The sequence below is a fragment of the Drosophila miranda genome, chromosome XR (genome assembly GCF_003369915.1).
Source record: "Drosophila miranda strain MSH22 chromosome XR, D.miranda_PacBio2.1, whole genome shotgun sequence".
NCBI classification, from domain to species: Eukaryota; Metazoa; Arthropoda; class Insecta; order Diptera; family Drosophilidae; genus Drosophila; species Drosophila miranda.
In genome coordinates, this window is record NC_046674.1 from 16,460,867 (window position 1) to 16,476,225 (window position 15,359).

Genomic DNA, 15,359 nt, shown 5'->3' on the forward strand with positions numbered 1-15,359 from the left:
AGAGCCCCAGAAAAACAACAAAAAAAAAACAGAAAACCAACCCGAAATGCATTCCTTGGGAATCGAACTTTTGATTAGGCAAATCATTCCCCCCCCCCTCCGCCACTCTACATAATGATAATGACTCGCCAGGCAGGATCCAGACGTGGACTGCATGTCACACATCATAATAATTACGACTATTGATGGAGAGAGAGGAGGCCTCTGTCCGGCAAACAATTACGTTAATAGTTGCCGCCGTAAGAACTATAACATTTAATGGACTTTTAGCTAAATTAACAAAACCAACAAAAAAAAAAAAGGGCCTGGAACTGGATCGCCGGCAGACGGCTAATCGCTGACCAGACGCGCCCCTCATCTGTCCGTCTAATGACACAACATTTCATTAAAAACAACAAAAAATATAGTAATAATTTCACAAGCAACACACACAAAAGCGAAACCCCAAACGAACAGTTGTAGATACTGTATCTGCCGTAGTCGCCGTAGTTTTGTTGTCGCGCTTGTTACCACATTTAGTGGCAGCTTGTTCGGGGCTTTCGATTGTCGATCGCCGCTTATCGGCCTGCGGGATCTCGCTGTTAAAACGTATTTAATTTTCCTATCGCACTCGCGATAGCCGCACAGCCATTGAACGAAGTCTGGGATACACTTCAGGTGGGGATTTGGGGCCATGAAAACACATCCATCCAAAGGGTATTCCCCCCCGCCCCCCCTCGAAAGGGTATCCACATCGTACTCGATCTCTTGTGCAGATCTCTTATCAAAAATTGTGTGTATTTTAGAGTTAAGAGCAATTTTCCCACCAAATTGAAACCCGTTTGGCCCCTACCCCCCCTACTGTGTTGTGTGTATCTGGCAGATACAATTTTAGCCAGTTTTGTGCCGTCAATCATGTGTCAAATGGCGAAGCCATCAACAATATTGAATTTCTAGCCGCAAGGAAAACTAATTAAATTACGGCCAACGAAGCGATTTTCCAACTGCCACTAAAAGTAGCTCTGCTAATTATGATGATGCTGATGATGAGGTTGTTGCAGTTGCAAGCTAATTTTAAACAAGTTGAAGTTTTGTCCGTGTGCCGCTTCGTAATATATTTTAATTTATGCTCCGTTGCCAATACTTTTGGCTCTGCGCTGCTCTGTGGCATGCTGCAAAATTGCGCGTAAATAAACATTAATTTTGATTTAATGAATTAAATACGCTGAGGGTTCGGTGGGGCATGCCCCAACACTTTGAGTGCATTTTCCACATATAAAGACATCAGCTTCGGTTGGACAGAGACAGAGACAGAGACAGAGACAGAGACAGAAAATCGAGTATCGAAAAGCGAAAAAATTTAACACCAAAGAAGTATAGCCTTTGGTTTTCTCACAGTGTAATGACTCATCGCGGCACTAGTGCCTTTACGCTTTTTGCTCATTTTGCGGTTTGTGTGTCCGTGTGTGTGCGTGTGTGTGCGTGTGTGTGCTGCCTTGGCACAATAAATAAATATGTAAGAGGTTTCCTTGGTCGATTATGCGCATAGTGCAAGTGTTTGCCACACACTCACGGGCATTGCTCGACTCGTTGCCCATACATATGTATACATATGTACAATGTATCTATATCTATATCTATATCTATAGATACAATGCATTACAAAAGTGCAAAATGCACAGAAATTCAACCAGAAAGTTGTTTGTCATTCATAGAAAGTCTCATTGCAGTTCCATTGAGAAATTGAGCTGAAAATTTCACAGATAGCCGCAAAATGTATCTCACAGATGCACACACATACATATGTAGGAGTGATGGTGGAGACAGCTTGAAAACTGATTCCTTTTTCACATATTAAATATGGGTTTTTTTTATTTTATAATTTTTATTATTATTATTTTTAAATTTAATTTAATGCTTTTTTATTTTTATAATTAGTTTCTTTTTACTCTGTATTTTAATATTTCTTTATTATTATTCATTTGTTCTTATTTTTGATTTTTATTCATCATTTGTTTATATTTTTTATTTTTATTTATCATTTATTATTATTTTTTCTTTAATAATTCTTTTTTGTTTTATTAATTTAATATTAGTATTTATTTTTTTATTTGAATTACTAGTTATTTTCTTATTTGTATTATTCATTTATTATTATTTATTTTTATTTTTCATTTATTATTATTTTTGATTTTTATGATTCATTTATTATGATTTTAATAATTGTTTTATTCATCTTTTTCCATTTCATTTATTCTATTTTTTTATTTTTATAGTAAATTTATTTATATTTTCGTATAATCATTTGTTATTTTTATTTGTATAATTCATTTATTATTATTTTTTATTTTGATAATTCATTTATTATTATTTTTTATTTTTATAATAAATATATTATTTTTTTATAATTTATTTATTATTAATTCTTTATTCCTCTAACTAATTTATTATTATTATTTATTTTAAAAATTTATTTTTTTATTATTTATTTATTTGCTATTTTTTTTTGTATTTTTGTAATTTATTTATTATTGGATTATGACTTGGCCCAGCTGTACATGCATTTACAGCTGTTAAGCAGTGGCTTTCGATCTAGAAAGCAGTGCACTAAGCTGTAAGTTATTTGGTTTATTTATTTAGAAAGCAGTGCCTGAATCTACATAGGCTTAGGCTCAAAAGCAGTGCTCTAATCTCCACAACAGTGCATTCTGAGAGGCAGCAATAATCGCCCTCTGCCTTTGCCTCTGCCTCTGCCTAAGCTCTTTTTCCCTAAGCTCCCTTTGATGAATCGCTCAAGCGAGCAGACTTTCGAATGACATTAAGATTTGATAAGCACATAGCAGGGAAAACACTCCGCTCTCCGCACTCCACACTCCCCACACCACACTCCACACTCCATGCTCCATGCTCTGCTCTGAAAAGTGTTCCAGCAGTCTGCTCATTAAACCCAGTGTGGCGGCAGCAGCAGCAGCAGCAGGAGCCCCAACCTGCCACATAATTGAATATGCAACCGAAAACTATGTACAATTAAATTAAGCCGAGCTTTGTTGTTATGGCTGCTGGTGCTGCTGTTGCTGGTGCTGCTGTTTGTGGGCTTATCGGGCCATGCATCGCCTGTTGCCACTGGCTGGTGCCTGTTGCACTTGCTGGCTCTGCTGCTTGCAGGTATTTCCTGTCAGAGTGAGATTTTGCATAAATAATTTTTGATAATCAAAGTTTGCGACGGGCACATAAATTTAATTAGCGGCATATGTTGCATTTAATTAAGCAGTAAGCACGGTGAGTGGCAGCAGAGGCAGAGGCGGGAGGGCGGGAGAGGCGGGAGAGCCCGTAGAGTGCGTCTCTAACTTTTGTTTGTATCTGTAGCTGTAGCCGTGGCCGTATCTGTATCTGTGTGGCTTTAATTAAAATTCACACGATGTGAAATGCTCATTTCGTAGGCCAACTGCGTGCCTCGGTGCCTCCGTTGACTCCGCTGCATTGCCATTATTGCAACGCTCTCGTACGGATACGTACGTACTCGCATTTGTATCTTTTGCCTCTCATTTTATTTTGTTGCTGCATTATTATTATAATTTTTGTTCGTTTCGTTGTTGCTGCGCGTTGCATTGGATTGCATAAGCAGCTGCAGCCTGTTGCTGGCCTTTTTTTTTATATATTTTTTCTAATGCAAACGCATCGCAGGCGCTGCCTATGTGGCATGCATAATTAGCAGGCCTCTGACGCTGCATTGGGAATGTTTCATTTTCATTTTTATTCATATTACCCCACAATAAATTTGTAATCAAAAGATACAAACGGATGGGGCCCCTCCATCTCGTTCTTCTTGCCGCTTTAATGAGCCATTAAGCTTTAGATTTCTGTGTTTAGATACGCCCCAATGTAGCTGTGGAGTCCCCCCCTCGGCCACTGCACATTTCCACGAATCGAATTAAGTTATTAGTTATGCTTTGGGTCTGGCAGGGGCAGGGGCAGGGGCACAGAACACAAAGATACGGCGATTAGATCAAAGATACATTTCTGAAATGATTTCCTTGTAGTTTCACCCCAAAAGATGGCTATCTGTGACTCCCGAAAGCTAAAAGATACTCTACCAAATGTATCTGTATCTGATAGTCATCTTTTTAGTAGATATTTTCATAGCGAAAACTTCATTGAAGCAAATTTAACCGCTACCCCAATTAGATACAATATCTGACTGGCTCTAGGAACTCCCCCTCCACCAATCTGTCAGCCATTTAATCCCAAACAATCAGTCGCGAGAACTCCATTAAAATTTTTTTGGGGGGGCTAATTTCTATGCGCTGGAAAGTTTGTTGTTCTTGTTGTTGTTATTGCATGTGGCAAGGTTCGGATAATAAAATCATCAAACGACAAAACATGAATGGTTTAACAAATATCAGTTAGACGAAAAGTCAACAAACAAACTGTGGAGCAGCAAGAGAGACCCGGCCAGACCCGGGCAGACGGTTAGACGGCTACTGACGTTGCCATATGTGACGTTGTAGCTATAGCTGTATCTGTATCTGTATCTGTGAGTGTGGAAAGTCATGCAAACTAACTGAGTGACAGACAGACAGAAAGACAGACAGACAGAAAGACAGACTGGCTGACTGATAGATAGACGGACAGAACCAGAGCAGAGGCAGAGGCAGTGGCAGTGGCAGGCAGAGAGATAGTGATAGCCAGAGAGAGGCAGGAGCGGCAGAGGAGGGGCACTTTCCACAGACAACAGACAAACAAATAATAATAAAATAATAATTGTTTGTCAACATTCGTTTAGCATGTGGTCGGGCGGGTGCGAGAGAAGAGAAGAGAACCTGAACAAAACAACAACAAGAAAAAAGAGATACTAAACATACAAAAGGGAAGGAGGGGAGAAGGAAGGACGAGGGGTAAAAGGGAAAAAGGGGTGTGTAGTTGTTACAATTGACAATTGTCTACAATTTTGGCATGAAATGTCATATAGAAAAGATCCAAGAGAGGGGCAGGGGGGGCCAGGGGCACGGAATAGTTTCCATTTAAACTGCGTTTTGTGGTTAGGGCCAGTGTGGAGGTGAATGCCACATGGAATGTTGAACGGTTGTACGGCATGGGACGGACGGGGCTTCGTTCTTTTGGGATCCGTCATGTTGGACATTTTTTAGCTTGCAACTGGCATTCAGCACGTCATTTGCTTATTCAATTTCATGACACGATGTCGTCACACACACGTACACACATCATGCAACATGCTCACGTGTGTCTGTGTGTTGCGTGCCTCACACAGCAAACCACCGCACTCGCAGCGTAATCATTCCTCAACCTACAACCCCACGACGACTCCACCGAATACTCTGCGATAATTGATGATAAATGTTGTATAATTTGACAGCGCAGAGAGAGAGGGAGGGAGAGCGGGGGCGGGGGGAGAAAAGCGGGAAAACCCAAAGGAAAGGACAGAAAAAAAGAAAGGACAGAAAAAAAAAACACCAACTAGGGCCATGCCAGCAATTATCGCTTTAAAAGCATTTCCGACAAAAAAAAAAAAGGAAGAAAATAAATGTGGAAAATAGTATCCCTAGTTGAAGGCACATTTCGATTTCGATTCTGCATATTAGAAGGCATTTCAGGGGCGTGGCTGGGTCGGTTTGGGGCGTAATGATGGGAATAATATGCATATGCGATAGGCGGTGGCAGGGGCAGGGCCAGGGGCCAGGGGCAGGGACGGGGCCAGGGGCTAGGGGCAGGGCCACTCCACAGAGACAGTGCGTTTCTGTATACCTAAGCCGCGTGGAAGTCGATATATTTTTTTTTTAATTTTATAACACAATAAATTATAAAAAAAATTTAAAAAAAAATAAAAATAAAATATGTTATCATATAATTTAATTTTATAATTAAACATTATTTTGGTTTTCTTTTTGGTGGAAAATTTGATTTTTTTTGCTTACATTTTGTATTTTTTTTACTAATTATAATAAATTATAAAACAAAATAAAATAAATTATTTCACATAGTTTGTAATTTAATCATTATTTTGTTTATCTGGTGGGAAATTCAATTTATTCCTTGCGAATTTTTTTTTTTTGCCTAATATCATAAATTTTAAAAAATAAATTAAATTAAATTCGAATTTAAAAAGGTTTTATAATTAAAAATTTTTCTTTTTTTTTTTGGTGGGTTTGGGATATTTTATTTTTGCTTACATTTTTTTTTTGTTTAATGTAATAAAATATACAAAAAAATAAAAATAAAATAAATTATAATATAAAATTTTTTTATAATTAATCACTATTTTGTTGTTTTTGGTGCAAAATTTTCTCTTTTGCTTAAATTTTTTACTTTATTTTTTTCGCTTGATATAAAATAAAATAAATTATAATATAACATCTTTTTTTTATAATTAATCACTATTTTGTTGTTTTTGGTGTTGCTTTCAAATGATTTTTCATGAATTTTCAATCGAAAAAACTTGAAAACCTTGCGATTCCCCCACTTGACAGTTACGAAACGCACTGTCCGCTAGCGGGGTTTGGGTCAAGGGGTTGGGGGAGGAGAATACGAAGAAGAAGAAGAAGAAGGAGCTCCCCCTATCAATGAGTTATAATTAAAATTACGCATACGCGATGTTCCATTGATTCAATTTTGCTTTTTGTTTCTGGTTCTGTTTTCTCCTGTTTTTTTTTCTTTCTTTCTATTCAAATTTAAAAATTTTTTTCGTGGCAAGCAGAGAGTGAGAGGGTGAGAGGGTGAGAGTGAGAGGGTGAGAGGGAGAGCAAGTGTCGATGAGTAATTGCCTCATAAAAATTATGTGGAAATTAATTTTTCAGTGTTTTATTTTCTATGCAACGTGCGTGCCTCTCCCACATGCCTCTCCCCACTTGTATCTTTTCGCTTTCCCGCTGTATCTGTTGGCTCCCCTTCTGTTCTGTGGGGGCTATATTTAAATGTGGCCTACCCGAAAATATTGAAATATGAATGCAGCAGTCCGCGTCCACTGCAGAAGGCACTTGTCGTTGCCTTTCCACCTGCCAAAAAATGCTCGCTTGACACTTTTAGCCCTGCCTTCCTACCCCGCGCATACTCCCCCTGAATCCCCCTCTCCTCCGCTAATGGTATTTTTGGATCTGTTGGGGATCTCTCTCGCTCTCTCTCCCTCTCCCTCTCTTTGCCTTCAAAGTCGTCCGCGTGTTATGTATTAAAATTAGTATGCAATATTTTTGTGTTTTAAAATAAAACGAAGCAACGAAGCAAGCAAATGTCGTGCTGATCGAAGTGGGGGATACCCTGGAGGAGGCTGGAGGGTCTGTGCCGCCATGGAGGTGGTTGTCGGTGTTTGTTGTTGGTGTTTGAGGAATCATTGGACCCCTAAATGCCAGGGTATCCGCACGAACAGGCGAGAAACTCATGTTGCGCTTTTGCCCCCTTTCAGAGCACCCCCCACACCCCCTCCCCCCACCAACCAGCAAGAGGCTGGGTGTGTGTGTGTGTGTGTGTGCTTTGCGTTTATTTTTGAAGTGTTGAAAATAAACCGTAAATAATCGCGTCGCTCGGTCGGACGAAGGCAGCAGCTTTACAATCAATTCACTTGCACACAGAACACTCTCATCCAGATATATACCCTCACCCATACCCATATCTATATCTGTATATATATGGCTGTATACACGCTCATAAGTATCCAAAGTTTATATTTATAACAAGTTGCTTGCACCCGTTCCAACGCAGCAGCAGCAGCAGCAGTGGCAAAGGCGAGGCAACAAATTTCAAAATTATTGGTAATAAAAATCCACCTTCCACATGCTCTGGGTGCTGCCATCCCGCCCCCCTGCCGCCATTCCCTGCCCCCCCCCTGCAGTACGTGTATGCATCATAAAATCTGAATATTAGAGAAATGAATGAATTATAAGTATAAATATGCATAAGTTTTGGTTGTTGGCGTTTAAGTGATCACAAAACAGACATTTAAATGGCTCATCTGGTTCTGGTTGTGGCTTCCCACCACGGGGGGGTGCCTCCTGTTGCCCATAAACGTTGGCTCTAGACGATTAAACCCAAAGATGGGCTTTAAATTCTTGTAATTAGGCCTCCATTAAGTCGCCCAAGTGGATGCAAAGCATTAATAATCGAAAGAGCTAATGAGAGCGCTCGGGGGAAATGCCTTCCAACTATTAAAATGAACTTAAAGATCGTAGAAATCTGCCAAATGGAATTGGTGACCCCGAAGATTGGCTTGGAGCAACATTTGGTGACCCCGACACCCACTGGAGACCCTTTTGTGCGCTGTCCCTGAGGCACAGAGCCATGACGTTCTCAAGAACTGCCAACCCATTTTGATTCTGAAGTGTTCCCCCCCCATCCCCCCTACAGCTCTCTACACATGTACAGTTGGCCGGTTTTTGGTTGGGCCTTGGCTTTGGCTTTGGGCATTCATTTGTTGTTCTTTTTTCTTTTATGACAAATTGTCACGAGTGCATTGATGCAAAAAACTTAAATGAAGCGACATGCTGTTGAAATGTCTGAATCCGCCCCTGGGCCGGGCACAGTCCGAACAGATACGGGATACGGGAGGGACACAGGCACATTGCGTGCACTTGCAGATACTTGAGCAGTGTCTGTCTCTGTATCTGTATCTCTTTTGTCTGCTGCTGAAAACTAATATGTTTTTTTTTTCTTTTTTTTTTTTGGGACCTCTCTCTGTGTGTCCTTAAGCCCGCATCAAGGCCTTATATAACCCCCGAGAGAGGGGGGGCTGCTGCTCCTCTCGGATTACCAGAAAGCAATTGAAAACCGAGAGCTTCTGCTTATAAATTGTCCCCAAAAAACGGGTTCTTTTTTTTTTTTGTATTTTGTTATACCGTTAGAATGGAGTCTTTTGGTCTTTTGTCTGGCCTGGCATTTGTGGGTCTTCCTGGAAACGTAAGCAATATGCTGCCAGAGGACGGGGGGCATGTGGCATGGCTGGCAATTAAATGTGCAACGAAAACTAGAAGCAAACGAGAGGCAAAACGCAAAACTCTTTGTTGCAAATAATTCAATTAGCACTCTTTCGGCTTTCGTTTTGAGTTTCATTTCGTTTCGTTTCGTTTCATAAATGTATTACTTGTATCTGTAATTTTCCTTCCCCCCCCCCCCCACACTCCTCCTACTTTCTGTGTGTATATATTTTTTTTTTTAATTAATGTGCAGTTATCATGCAACGCGATTAACAGTCAAGTGTTGTGTGGCAGGAGAGGCAGAGAGAGAGGCACAGAGCGGTTGCAACTTGTTTGTCGGGGGCCCCCCCTCCCCCGCTCCCCACTCCTGCCTGTCACTGACTCTGTTCTTGTTGTTGTTATCTGCCAGGAATGCTAATTATAAGATTAGCGCCGCGGCCCAATCTATGCTCTACAGTGCAGAGTATATTATGTATTTTCCCTGCCACACTGCCACTGCCGCACTGCCACTGGCACAGTGATGTTGATGTTGATGTTGTTATTGCCCCCATGCCCCGGGCCAGAGTATCTGTATCTTTGTATCTCCATCAGCGGCACTTGGGGTGATAGCGGACACGCACACGACAACGGACACACTTGACAACATTGTCATTGGGTGGAGTGTGTGAAACGTGTGGAGCGGAGCGGAGTGGAGTGCAGTGGAGGCTGCACTAGATGCAAATGTAGATTATTTCTTTTTTTTGGTATTTTTGGATGTGTTTTTCCAACTCCAAACCAAAGATGATCGAAGTTTTAGAGATTTCTTTAAGTATTCGATTTTTGTATATAAAAACTATGCATTGTGGCTCTTTGAACACCTGATTATGTGACTTATGTATAGTTTTCTTTAGTTTTTCTTGGTTTGAAAAGACACGTCACGGAATGTTACCAGTGCAGCCGTTAACAGAGGCCTGTTAACTTAACACCCGAGCGCTAACAGTGATCGTCTGTCGCTGTGATTAAGCGACGAAGTCGTGCAGAAACGAAGGTGGGCCGATCCGCAAGCTGTGCCGACGCTGCGCTGCTGCTGTTCGCTACACCCCCCCCGCACCCCCCTGGTTTACTTTGGCTTGGTCTGCAAGCAGTGCCCGGCGGCAGGCGGCAGGCAGTGCCAGGCTCTAAGCAGTGCCACTCCAAGGCGTTTATGGGCAAAAACTGATTGAAATTCCTAGTGAAAAAAGCGATTAAATCATCTACCTACCGTTCGTCATTTCTATCTATAGACCTTCTCCCCGCATCTTCATCAAACAAACTGCATTTGCCAGCAGCGTTTTGTTTCTAAAAACAAATAGTTTTTAATATTTTTAGCCTTTGTTATCAGCAGCAGCAGCATCGTGAGCATTGCTTAAGGTCTACATCATCATCAGAAGCAGCAAAAGCAAAAGCAGCAGCAGCTCAGGCCGCAAAAAACTATGCGTCAGAGATACAGATACACACACACACACACAGACACACACACACACAGACACAGACACAGTAGAGAGGGCCGCCACCACACTCGGTGGCTGGCGTATCTGTCGTGTGCATCTCTTGAACTATCAATTTAAATGTCAGTTTAATTTTTGTAGAATTTTTCATTTCGTGGACTTCGTGCATGAAAACTATAAAAATGTTTTCATTGTTTTTTTTTTGTTCCCTTCCCCTACCCCTTGCCCTTTTCAGGAGCATAGACCCTGCCGCTGCCATAAGGTGTACGACATAAACATATATTCTATAGTCGTGTGTGTGTTTTTGGGCTAAGGCCTAGGGCTAGGGGGTCTAAGGCCTGGTTCTGGTTTTTTTTTGGTTTTTGGTTTTTGGTTCTGATTCAACTTCAATTCTCCTTTCGAGTCGTGTTTTTGTTGCTGGGGCTGTGGGGCTGCCTTTCAACATTTGACAGCAGCTGTCAAAAAACGAAACTTGAAAGCGTACCGACCCAAAGACCCTGAGCCCAGGCCCAGACCCAAACCCAAACCCAAGACCCAAGACCAATCTGGAGCCCAGTCCTCAAAAGATTCAAAGTAAAAGTTGCAATATGTTTGTTTTTCAAGTAGTTTCTGTTTCTGTTTCGGTTTCGGGTTTGCCTTTTTCGGCCAAGTTTTCAAAGTTTCTTACCAGTAGAGCCGCGCTTGCTGCCGCCTCGTTTGCCGCCTCGTTTTGCCCCTCCTGCAAAATACAGAGAAAGAAGAGAAAACATTGAGAGATGTACAATCCGAGACACAATTATAATTTTAGCTTTGTTTTTGTTTTTGTTTTTGGGAGTAATTGCATGCCACCGTTTTGCAGGGTCTCGAAACGCGAATCGATGCGATAATTGGTTGTGATGGGCCGCACAATGGCTGAGTATTAACTTGTTTACAATTAAAGTGTCATTAAGTCATTATCTATTGTGCGAAAACGGAGACCCCTACCCTCTGGAGTTGTTGCGAATTTTTGACACGAGTCGGGGCTCGGGGCACGGGGCTCGGGACGCGGGGCACGGGGCTCGGGGTCCTGTATCCTCTCTTCAAATGTGGCAAAAGTCAATATGGGTGTGTGCGAAAGCAACCCTTGTCTTGGGCTTCGTTCCTGCCTGCATTTGTTGCTGTTGCTGTTGCCATTTCAAATTGCCAATTATCGATGAATTTGCAGAAAACCCAAACAGACAGAGCCACAGAGGGGTGCGGCATCGGCTTAAGCGGCTCTTGTGTCTGCTGTGTGTCCTGGCCCTCCTCTGGGACTCAATATATTTCGCTAGTTCTTTGTATTCGCATTAGGGTGGGGTCTGGTCTGTGTGTGTGTGCAACATTATGCAAATCAAATGTGCCACATATCCATGTCGATTGCATTATTATTGCTGCAATTCAGCAGGCACTTTGCCCTGTCATTTGGCTGTTTGAACACCTGGAACACACCGAAATCCTTCTTTTTTTTTTTGTTTTTTTTTGGTGAAGATCTACAGATTGCTTTTTGGGAAAACAAGTTTTTCCCTGCCGGCAGCTGTCGCTGTCGTCCCGAGCGAGGGCCACGCCCTAAGATTTACATATGACTGCGCCTGTCAAAAGCAGAGACTCCCGAAATAATCAAAGAAACCCGTGATAAGAAATAAGAAAAAAAAAAAATTATTGAAATCTTTTTCTTAATAGATTTTTGCTTGAAAGGGCAGCAAAGGGAAGCGAATTGAAAGGGAAGGGACCTGGACCAGGACCAGGACCCGGACCCGGACCCGGACCCGGACCCTAAGCAAACAGGCGGCAAATCCTTTCGATTTTTTCGTTTTTTTATTTTTAGAAATTAATTCAGCAGTAAATACAATTTACAGAGCGGGAGAGAGAGAGACAGAGAGAGAGAGAGCGGGGCCGGCTGCTATTTAACATTCAAATTACAAATCCCAGAAAGGGTTCGCAGGGAACAAATGACCCCCCACCACCACCAAAGGGAGCGCCCCTTCGCTCATTGACTTCAGCCGCTCGAGCTGCTGCCGCTGCCCCTGCCGCTGCTGCCTCTGAAGAGGATGAGGATGATGATGAGGATGAGGATGAGGTCCTGTCTGTGCTCTGTTCTCCGTTTGGGTTGCATCCAATTTGCATATCTGTAGGGACGTGTATCTTTCGCGGATGCGTGAGAAAATCGTCGATGATTATCAACAGTTATGCGCATATTTAATCGTTCGAACGGAATGTCCTGTTGGCTAAGTCGCGGCTAAGTTCAACGGCAAATAACCAACCAAACGGAGATTCTATTTTTCGATTCTGTTTAAATATTTGTACAGCTTTTCGAGTGAGTGACAAGCCGCAAGGTTCACGTTTCCCCGACACAGCTGCCTGTGACCTCCTTTGACCCCCCCAAACCCAACCGAACCTGATTAGATGTGGCACGTAATTAGGCGTGGCAGCCTTAGCCCATTAAAAACACAACACAACAGACACAAAAAAAAAAGGATCAAATGGTCTGGTCTCTGCCTGGCATCTAATTTTGGTTTTTCCTTGTGTCTCTCCCGCTGTGTGGTTCCCCCCCTCTGCCTTTTTGGGGCGTTGTGCATGCCCCAACGCGTTGATGAATGTGGCACAGAACATGGGAAAACCTCAGCGAAGCCGGAGCTGGATTCCAGACCAAAAGTTGCCTCGTTTGGCTGTGCTTGTGGCATGTTTTGGCTTGTATTTTGGCGTTGCTCTTAGCCCTGGCATTAATCAGGCTGGTGGTGCGTCTGACACTGTCATACGACCAGCACGGGGGGCAGAGACAGGGGGCGGACGGAGGGATCTACTTATTATTTCACTGTAATTAATAAAGATTAAACGCTGTGACACGACGCTCCACAGACTGCAAACTGAAAAGGGGGAAGCCCCCCCTCTGCTAGTGTAACTTCTGTCTAGTTTCTGCTCTGTAATTTTGCTCCTGCCTCTTACCAAGATTAATGGCTTACTCTGTGGAAAGTTTCAAGAAAATTTCAATGAAAATATTTGCCTTTTGTTGATGTTGGGGAATTTTTCGGCTCCCTACCCTCTTTGCCCCCCTCTGGAAATCGAAAAATCAATCAAAGTTGTATTCTTTGGCCCTAGGATGGATAACCATTTGCCACGCCTTCGACACCAGATGATCCTCCAAATGGAACTAAACATAAACATAAAATCGTATTATGTTCTTTCTGTTTTTGGGGATCGGTTTCCAGCGACTTGTCGCCGCGGACCATTTGCATAAACAGACTAATAAACATAAACTATGATTAATGCATGCCATATATCACTCAATGAACGCCAGAATTTGGGTCATTCAAGTATCACAGTGCACTTGTGTGCGTTCGCGTGTGCGTATCTGTATCTCCGTCGAGAGGGTGCATCGGCGAAGGCCTGGCCTGGCCTGGCATGGCCTGGCCTGGCCTGGATCTCGTACTTATGGTTAATTGCACTGGTAATTAATAATGTTATTTATTAGACAAACATACAGACGGACAGACGGATGGACAGACGGACGGATGGACGCCTTGGATGACCTCACACGAAAAGACTTCTGTGCTCGTGCCTCCTCCTCCACCTCCTCCCCACTGGATGTGTCTGTGTGTGTGTCATTAAGTAAATTAAGCAAATAAACATATGCCCCGGACCCAAAATGACAGACGACAGGCAACCGGAGGGGGGTTGGGGAAAGAGTCAAACAAATAGAGAGTGGAGCGAGCGAGAGGGATGGAGAGACTTTTCGGGCATAATTAATTGCCCGTCCAGCCGTTAGCCTTGTTGAAGCTACCCCCGGGTCTAAAGTCGGACCAAAACAGACAGCTGCTGGCCCGGCCCGTCCTTTTATCTGTATCTGAAAGCGCGTTAGTTTTTGCGCCCTTTAACTTCTGGCTAAGTGAGTGACCAGCCCGGCCCCCGACCGAGTGGCTCTCTCTCTCTTCCTTTCGGCCGGGCCATCGTTTTGTGCATTTCAACGCCTTCATTTGCATGCGTTTTATGGCTTAATAGGCCCCTTTGCTGGCCTTTGCCGGCCTTTGCCTCTGCCTCTTATCTGTGGCAAATTTTCAGTCAATAGATTCCCTGATAAGCCCCCGTACAACATTTGCATTTCATTTGCGCCCCAAGGTGCGGCGGCCAAAAGCCGGCCAAGGGTCTGGCGGCTGTCCGAAAAAACCAAAAAACCAGTTGGAAATTCTTGTATTTCGTTTTTTTTTTTTGGCCTGGAGGGCCAGAGCACAGCACAGAAAAAGGTAGAAAGTTGTGTTCTCTTGTTGCTTGTGTGGCAGAAGTGGCAGCTTCCGCGTATCCGTCCTGGGGGCATGTCTGTAGCGGCACCTCATCAAGGGGATCGCGACCACGTTCAGTGCCCCGAAAATTGAGACACAACGTCCGTCGTCCGAGAACACACATTTAATTTACTTTTATTGAACTATCACGATTTATTGAAAATTGTACACCGATTGTTCTTTTTCCTTCCCTCTCTTTACGCTCTTTTCGGGCTGTGGGTCATACCCAGTACCAAAAATGCTCCCAGGGGTATGCAGCGGTCCGAAGGAGGCATAAAGCCTGCATATATCTTCAGGATTCTTCAGGGAGGAAGAAAGCGGAAGTGCGGAGGCCATGGGATTGCAATCGAATCATTTTGATGGCCAAAACATATCGTTTGGCTATTTGAACACCTGGCTTTCAGCCCAATAGCCTCGGATCTCAATCGTTGCCACATTTTAAACATATTTCATAATTATTTCTATCAATTGAGGCAGTACCTTTTTTTAAACACCCTAGGGATACCTTTTTTTATGACAATTTATGAAGAAAAATGCCTTCTGTTTCGAATTTTGATAAAAACTTTTTAAAAATTAATTTTATAAAATTAAATTTAATAATTATTTCTATCAATTTGTATTTTGCATGTATTTATTTTTTTACTTACTAGGGACTTTTTTTTTATAATTATTTAAGTAAAAAAAGGCCTTCTGTTTCGAATTTTGAAAAAAACTTTTTAAAAATT

General features: G+C 42.4%; 1 long non-coding RNA gene across 3 annotated transcripts in view; it reads right to left on the reverse strand.

Annotated features, from left to right (window-relative positions):
- LOC108152818 overlaps window positions 1-15,359 on the reverse strand; it is a 46,591-nt gene that overhangs the window by 13,839 nt on the left and 17,393 nt on the right. For all 3 annotated transcript variants that reach the window (XR_004471410.1, XR_004471409.1, XR_004471408.1), the window contains exon 2: window positions 11,031-11,081. This is a non-coding gene — a long non-coding RNA (uncharacterized LOC108152818). The remainder of the gene's footprint in view (window positions 1-11,030; window positions 11,082-15,359) is intronic.